The sequence below is a fragment of the Coregonus clupeaformis genome, unplaced genomic scaffold (assembly GCF_020615455.1).
Source record: "Coregonus clupeaformis isolate EN_2021a unplaced genomic scaffold, ASM2061545v1 scaf5018, whole genome shotgun sequence".
In the NCBI taxonomy this organism is placed as follows: Eukaryota; Metazoa; Chordata; class Actinopteri; order Salmoniformes; family Salmonidae; genus Coregonus; species Coregonus clupeaformis.
In genome coordinates this window covers 1-7836 of record NW_025538472.1, presented here as the reverse complement: position 1 = coordinate 7836, position 7836 = coordinate 1, and the positions used below count along the sequence as shown (strand labels likewise).

General features: G+C 51.0%; 1 long non-coding RNA gene across 1 annotated transcript; it reads right to left on the bottom strand.

The window, feature by feature from the left end:
* Positions 1 to 2298: 2298 nt before the first annotated feature.
* Positions 2299 to 2627, bottom strand: LOC123490836. The gene is made up of 2 exons (XR_006661064.1): positions 2595 to 2627; positions 2299 to 2497 (listed from the first exon to the last, which is right to left on the bottom strand). It is a non-coding gene; the product is annotated as an uncharacterized LOC123490836 (long non-coding RNA).
* Positions 2628 to 7836: the final 5209 nt, after the last annotated feature.

Genomic DNA, 7836 nt, shown 5'->3' with positions numbered 1-7836 from the left:
ATTTGCCAGGCTGAGATCTTATCAGATCTGCCCTGGCACCCAGGGTCGTAAATTACCCTGTGCATGACCAAGGTCCAAGAACTGTCTGGGATGACTCTAGAAGCTCGCCCACGGCAGAGCAATAAAACACCTTAATATAGGCCACAATGGAAAATGCTGTGGCAGCGTGTGCATGCAAAAGTCTACGTTTATCAATTCAACAATTAAAACCACTTCTGAAAAAGTACTTGTGCAACCAATGCAATAATAACACTTATGGCAGTATGGAATACTACTACATATGATAAACAATAGGCAAAGCAGCATTGGCAACTCTAACATTAAAGAATACTAACATCCAGGGGTGCAACTTTGGTTTTAGAAGTGGGGGGGCATACGTTTTTTTATTCAGTCGGATAAACACTCCAAACAGCCTTCCCGACCGCTCGGAGGCGTCCGCATGAGCCTAAAGCACACCGTTGCATCGTTTTTTAAAAAATCACATTCCAATTATAAACCTGTGGGGGGGACAAGAATGCAATTTCAGAATGTGGGTGGGACATGTCCCCCTGTCCCGAGTGAAAGTTGCGCCTCTGCTAACAACCGTGCAGTAGAACATATGGCTGAAACTTCTCTAAGTAACATGAAGTAAATAGTGATAATTACCTATTACTACACAGCAATTTGTTTGACTGCTATGATTGTAAATACATCCCTTTTGGCATGTACATAACTAAATCCGACAGGAGAGTTTGAGTGATTAAAGTTGGACAGGATCTCGAAATCTCTGCGCAAGAAACACTTAGCCTAACGAATGTTAGGCTGTTAGTCTGGCAATTGTGATTTGCCAGATGTTAAGTCTATTTGCAAGACTGATTTGTAATTTCAATAGACATAGGCTACTGACTCAAATCTGGGTTTATGATTGTAATTAAACTTTGCCATGGTTTGCTTAGCTAGATGCAGGTAGCCAATAGCCCCTGATAGGCCTGCATATCATTTAAGATAGCCTACAGTAGCCTAGGCAAGATGTAAACTGAACGATTTAGCAACTTGCTTAGTTAAAATTGACAGACTCTTTTATTCAACATGGATAGCAAGGCAATTTAGAGGTACACATTATTTGTGTTGTCCAATAGCCTGCTGGAATAGGCTATTGAGGATGGGGTTGTAATTGCAATCACTGAGCAAATATTAATAATATGAACTGAATATGCTTGACAACATCAGCCAGTGTAAGTTTTTTTAAACCTGTATCCTAATCTGACTGACTGTTACCGTCAATCTAATGCATTCTAACAACAGCTGGCAATTGCGATAGAGCTGTGACCATGATCACAACCCACAACCCACGACCAGTACATAGGCCCACCCACTGGGGAGCCAGGCCCACCCACTGGGGAGCCAGGCCCACCCACTGGGGAGCCAGGCCCAGCCACTGGGGAGCCAGGCCCAGCCACTGGGGAGCCAGGCCCAGCCAATCAGAATTCGTTTTTCCACACAAAAGGGCTTTATTAAAGACAGATATACTCCTCAGTTTCATCAGCTGTCCGGGTGGCTGGTCTCAGATGATTCCGCAGGTGAAGAAGCCAGATGTGGAGGTCCTGTGCTGGCATGGTTACACGTGGTCTGCGGTTGTGAGGCCGATTGGACATACTGCCAAATTCTCTAAAACGACTTTGGACGCGGCTTATGGGAGAAAAATGAACATTCAATTATCTTGCAACAGCTGTGGTGGACATTCCTGCAGTCAGCATGCCAATTGCACACTCCCTCAAAACTTGAGACATCTGTGGCATTGTGTTGTGTGACAAAACTGCCCATTTTAGAGTGGCCTTTTACTGTCCCCAGCACAAGGTGCACCTGTGTAATGATCGTGCTGTTTAATCAGCTTCTTGATATGCCACTCCTGTCAGGTGGATGGATTATCTTGGCACAGGAGAAATGCTCACTAACAGGGATGTAAAGAAAATAGTGCACAACATTTTAGAGAAATCAGCTTTTTGTGCGTTATGGAACATTTCTGGGATCTTTTATTTTCAGTTCATGAAACATGGGACCAACACTTTATATGTTGCATTTATATTTTTGTTCAGTATATGTTATTTTCAGAGGCAGACTGGCTCTGGCAGCCAAAACGGCCAAATACTCCATCTAAACATGAATCGATTCTGAATTGCGATACGGTTCTAGAAACATAAAGCCCTTTACTGTCATGTCACATAAAATAATTTCACAAATGCTAAATATACACGTACAGTACACTGTGTTAGATTTGGTGGGGACTCAGGCGCAGAGACGGACACACGGACAACGAGGGTGAATATGATGTTGTTTTATTCAGGGGGTTTTGGCAGAGAGGAGTAGTGCAGGGTGGAGCAGCTACAGACCGGGGTAGGAGCTGCGTGGTGAGGAGAGCCAGTAGCACCGAGAGCTGGATGCCGAGGATAACAGACAACTGGTGAGCGGGTTGCGGCGTGGGAGTGGCAGGCAGGCAGGCAGCAGGAATCGACGGGATCTGGTCGAAGAAGAAAACAGGTACAAACTTGGCAGAAACAACTATAAAGCTAAGAGAGTAACAACTAAGCTGAGACTCCTGTACGGAGCCAAGTTACCACAGGTGGTGAAGGAACGAACTGGCGCTGGAGAGGTGTCCAGCCGGGTAGATAACTGCTTGTTGATTGGTGACAATGAGCCGCAGCTGGATGTAACTGATCTTGTGAGAGAATGGCCACGCCCCTGACCTAGATCCTCTGACTGGGCTGCACAGCAGGGGAGACAGACACAAACAACACACACACAGGGAAAAAAGGGAAACAGAAAACAAGAGGGAACAAGAACAACAGTGCCGAACCGTAACAGTACCCCCTCAACGGGCGCCACCCGGCGCTCCCCCGGCTTGTCAGGGTGGTCCCTATGGAAGTCAGCCACCAGCTGCGGGTCCAGTATAAACCGCCGGGAATCCAGGACCTCTCCTCGGGACCATATCCCTCCCAGTCCACCAGGTACTGAAAACCTCTACCACGCCTCCGGACGTCCAGCAGTCTCCGCACCGTGTAGGCTGGATGGTTTTCGTCAATACGCGGTGGCGGAGGGGGATCCACCGCGCGGACACAAAGGGCTGGAGGAGACCAGTTTAAGCTGGGACACGTGAAATGTAGGATGGACTCTCATGGCCTGGGGAAGCTTCAACCGAACAGCCGAAGGGTTGATGATGGAGTCGATCACGAAAGGACCCAAATACCGGGCGACAGCTTCACGGGAGTCCGTGCGTAGAGGGATGTTGCTGGAGGAGAGCCAGACTCGCTGACCAGGCTGGAACTGGGGAGCGACTATCCGGTGTCTGTCCGCCACTCTCTTGTTGCGCTCTGCTGTCCGTAGAAGGGCCTCACGGGTGTCCACCCACACCTTGCGGCAGCGACGAAGGTTATCCTGAACTGATGGGACGGCTAACTCCCCTTTTCCTGAGACGGGAACAATGGCGGTTGGTATCCCAAAGCCGCCTCAAATGGTGAGAGACCAGTGGCAGATGAGGTAGGGGAATTGTGGGCATATTCGACCCACGGGAGGTGTTTGGCCCAGGTGGACGGGTTCTGGGATGTCACACAGCGTGAGCAGCCTCCAGGTCCTGATTGGTCCCTCTCAGTCTGGCCATTGGACTGGGGATGGAAACCTGATGAGAGACTGACAGAGGCACCCAGAGCAGAACAAAACTCCTTCCATACCCGAGAAATGAACTGTGGACCTCTATCGGACACTATGTCCACAGGTATTCCCATGGGGACGGAATACATGTAGGACCAAGAGGTCGGCCGTCTCACTGGCAGACGGTAATTTTGGTAATGCAACAAAATGGGCAGATTTAGAGAATCTGTCCACGATGGTGAGTATGGTGTCATTACCTTCCGACATAGGAAGTCCAGTGACGAAGTCCAAGGGCCACGTGAGACCAAGGGCGACTCGGGACTGGGAGAGGCCGCAGCAGGCCCGAAGGAGCCCGGTGGGAGGCCTTATTTTGGGCACAGATGGAACAGGCCGCCACGTACTCCCGGACGTCAGCCTCAACAGATGGCCACCAAAAGTGCCTCTTCAGTAGCGACAGTGTACGGTTCATACCAGGGTGGCAGGAGAAGCTCGAGGTGTGGATCCAGTTGAGCACTTGCGGCCGCACGGCTGCGGGAACATAGAGAAGGTCGGAGGGACCATCGGCCCGGTCCAGGTTCCGACTCTTGAGCCGATCGGACGAGGGACTCGATTTCCCAGTGAACAGCCACCAAACAGGAAGCGGGCAGAATAGGTTCAGGATTGCTGGAGTCTTCATTGTCTGTAAACTGGCGAGAGAGAGCATCAGGCTTGACATTGCGTGTGCCAGGGACGGTATGTTAAAGTAAACTTGAACCTGCTGAAAAACAGGGCCCATCTGGCCTGACGGGAGTTTAGCCTCTTGGATGACTGGATGCTAAGCCAGGTTCTTGTGGTCTGTCCAGACTATGAAGGGTTGCTCTGCTCCGTCCAGCCAGTGCCTCCACTCCTCCAATGCCAACTTAACAGCAAGCAACTCCCGGTTACCCACGTCGTAGTTCTTCTCCGCAGGGGTCAACCTCCTCGAGAAAAAAGGCCACAGGATGGATCTTCTGGTCCGTGGAGGAACGTTATGACAGGACAGCCCCCCACCCCCGAATCAGAGGCGTCCACTTCCACAATAAACTGCAAACTAGCATCTGGATGAATAAGAACAGGTGAGGTGGTGAATAGTTCCTTCAGTGTACTCACGGCTGACTCGGCCTCCGGTGTCCACAGGAATGGCACCTTAGGGGAGGTGAGACTTGGTCAGGGGGGCAACCACTTGGCTGAAACCCCTGATGAAGGTCGGTAGAAGTTGGCGAAGCCCAGGAAGCGTTGCAGCTGCTTCCGGGACGTGGGTGTGGGCCACTCCGCAACTGCTCTGATCTTGTCAGGGTCTGGTGACACTTGTCCCCGCTCGATAATAAAACCCAAAAAGGGGAACGGACTGCCGTGGAACTCACACTTTTCTGCCTTCACATATAGTTTATTTTCCATGAGGCGTTGGAGAACCAGACGGACGTGGGAGACGTGTTCATCCTGTGACTTAGAGAATATAAGAATGTCATCCAAATAGACAAACACAAAACGGTGTAGAAAATCCCTCAACACATCGTTAACCATGGCCTGAAACACTGCTGGGGCGTTAGTGAGACCGAATGGCATGACTAGGTATTCAAAATGTCCGAGAGGGGTATTGAACGCAGTTTTCCATTCGTCTCCCTGCTTGATCCTAACGAGGTGGTAAGCGTTACGCAGGTCGAGTTTGGTAAACACGGTAGCTCCATGAAGGGGTTCAAAAGCTGAGTTGATGAGAGGCAGGGGGTACGTATTTCTGACTGTGATGTTATTAAGTCCTCTGTAGTCAATGCAGGGGCGTAATGTTTTGTCCTTCTTCTCAACAAAAAGAACCCCGCCCCAACAGCGGAAGATGAGGGACGAATGAGGCCAGAGGCTAGAGAGTCGCCTATGTAGGTTTCCATAGCTTCTCTCAGTACGGGACAGATTGAAAAGCCGACTGGATGGCAAAGGGGCTCCAGGCAGTAACTCAATGGCGCAATCGTATGGCCTATGAGGTGGTAGTGAAAGTGCTTTGGACTTGCTGAATACCCTCGGCCAGGTCCAGGTACTCGTCAGGGACTGAAGAGAGGTCTGGGGTTTGACAGGGGATGCAGGGGAACCTACAGAGGGCGGAATAGCCGACCCAAGGCAAGCATAATGGCAGTGAGTGCTCCAACTGTGTATCTTGTGGTTTTGCCAGTCAATATGGGGGTTGTGAAGGCTAAGCCAAGGGAAACCGAGGATAAGAGGGGGAGGCAGAGGAGGAGACTACTTTAAACTGGATGGTTTCTTTGTGATTGCCTGACAGTATGAGAGAAACGGGGACAGTTTGGTGGGTGATGTTGGCAAACTGATGACCGTCAATAGCGGTTACTGTAATAGGCTTAGGCAGGGGCTTAACAGGGATCTCAGCCTGAGTAACCAGGTCAACGTCCAGGGAAACTATCCTCAGCACCAGAGTCAATGAGAGCAGCTAAAGGGAGAGACAGATTCCTGAACTGGACTGTAGCTGGGATAACTAGACGGGGTGCTGTGGGCATGGAGTCAGGTGTAACACTTGCAAGTACGCCCACGTTTACCTGCAAGCTTTGTCTTTTGGGGGCGAACCGGACAGTTAACCAGAAAATGAGTGCGGTCCCCACAGTACACGCACTCACCAGCCCGCATGCGCCGTTCCTTTTCGGCAGGGGACAGACGAGCACGGCCCAGCTGCATGGGCTCGTCCAGTTCCGTGGAGGGATCCGCTGAGGTGTATGGGCGGTGTCCGAGTGGTGGTGTTGCTCCGGGTTGCGGGCAAAGCGAGGGCCCCCCGCCTGCAGTGCGGACCCGACCGCTCCTCTCCTGTCTCCTCTCCCGTAGCCTGTTGTCTATCACGGGTAGCAAGAGAAACGAGAGAATGAAGGTTAGCAGGCTCCTCACGAACAGCTAGTTCATCCTTAATTGTGTCACTCAAACCGTTAACAAACGCTCCCTGAAGAGCGTCGTCATTCCACTTGGAATCGGCTGCCAAGGTCAAAAATCAATGGCGTATTCAGCCACGCAACCCATGCCCTGTCGTAGCTTCAATAGTCTCTTTGTGGCGGTCCCGGCATGGTCCGGGTGATCAAACACAATCTCCAATTGAGAGGAAAAATACGTCAAACCGACAGGCTGGCAATCTGCTGAGTAGAATAAGCCGCTTCTGCCCAAATCAAAGCTTTGCCCCTTAGTAACCCCAGAGCGTAATGTACCTTTGAGGATTCCGTGGAGAACGACAGGGGCTTCTGTTTGAACACCAAGCGGCACTGAAGCAGGAAACCACGGCATTTGTTCAGGTCCCCAGTAAAAGGTTCGGGTGAGGTCGTAGAGGGTTCCCGAAGGGCAGGAGCGAAAACCGAGCCTGGAGCAACTGTAGGAGGAACAGGCGGAGGAGAAGCAGAGGGAGGAAGAGTAGTGAGTGTTACCAGGTTAGCTACCTGAGAGGTGAGCTGAGATACTTGATCCAACAACCGCTGGTTGTTATCCAATAGAGACCCGATGAGTTGGTCGTGTTGTCCCAATAACATTCCCTGTGAATGGAGGGCGCGTTATACGCCATCACCCGTTGTTTCATGTGGCGTCTCTGCTGAGTCCATGTATGGCCAGTTCGTTCTGTTAGATTTGGTGGGGACTCAGGCGCAGAGACGGACACACGGACAACGAGGTGAATATGATGTTGTTTTATTCAGGGGGTTTTGGCAGAGAGAGTAGTGCAGGGTGGAGCAGCTACAGACCGGGTAGGAGCTGCGTGGTGAGGAGAGCCAGTAGCACCGAGAGCTGGATGCCGAGGATAACAGACAACTGGTGAGCGGGTTGCGGCGTGGGAGTGGCAGGCAGGCAGGCAGCAGGAATCGACGGGATCTGGTCGAAGAAGAAAACAGGTACAAACTTGGCAGAAACAACTATAAAGCTAAGAGAGTAACAACTAAGCTGAGACTCCTGTACGGAGCCAAGTTACCACAGGTGGTGAAGGAACGAACTGGCGCTGGAGAGGTGTCCAGCCCGGGTAGATAACTGCTTGTTGATTGGTGACAATGAGCCGCAGCTGGATGTAACTGATCTTGTGAGAGAATGGCCACGCCCCCTGACCTAGATCCTCTGACTGGGCTGCACAGCAGGGGGAGACAGACACAAACAACACACACACAGGGAAAAAGGGAAACAGAAAACAAGAGGAACAAGAACAACAGTGCCGAACCGTAACACACTGTTTTA